The sequence below is a fragment of the Phalaenopsis equestris genome, unplaced genomic scaffold, assembly GCF_001263595.1.
Source record: "Phalaenopsis equestris unplaced genomic scaffold, ASM126359v1 Scaffold001013, whole genome shotgun sequence".
Classification (NCBI taxonomy): Eukaryota; Viridiplantae; Streptophyta; class Magnoliopsida; order Asparagales; family Orchidaceae; genus Phalaenopsis; species Phalaenopsis equestris.
This window is the reverse complement of record NW_018165452.1, coordinates 396,523-397,164: the sequence shown is the minus strand read 5'-3', so window position 1 is coordinate 397,164 and position 642 is coordinate 396,523.

The window sequence follows — 642 nt, the reverse complement described above, 5'->3', positions numbered from 1 at the left end:
TATCTTCCCTTTATCTTCCTCCATATCCAGCATAATGAAATCAACATGAAAGATAAATTGATCCACTTTGACTAGGACATCTTCTATAATTCCTTTACAAAAAAATATAAGTAAAACCAATTTTTGATTAGGCTTCTCCACAGTTACAGTAGTAGGGGTTATTTCTCATAATCTCAATCTTTAAAATATTGACAATGGCATAAGGTTGATGCTTGCTCCTAAATCACATAAAGCTTTCCTCACATAAAACTTTCCTTTCCCATAAAATATGTTTCCTATCGCACATGGAATTGTAAAGCTACTAGGATCTTTAAGCTTTTTAGGAAGCTTTTTCTGAATAATTGCACTACACTTCTTACTAAGTGCAACAGTCTAATTATCTTCAAACTTTCTTTTCTTGTTGAGAATATCCTTCATAAACTTTACATAACTTGACATTTGTTCTAAGGCTTCAACAAATGTAATATTAATCATAAGCTTCTTAAAAATTTCCAGAAATTTTGAAAATTTCTTATCTTACTTTTGTTGACGAAGTCTCTGAGGGAATGGAGATGGTGGTTTTTCCAAATCAATTTTCAAAATCTTTTGGAGCGTCCTCTTCTGATTCTTCAATTTCTTCTAATTTCTTCTCTTTCTACTTCT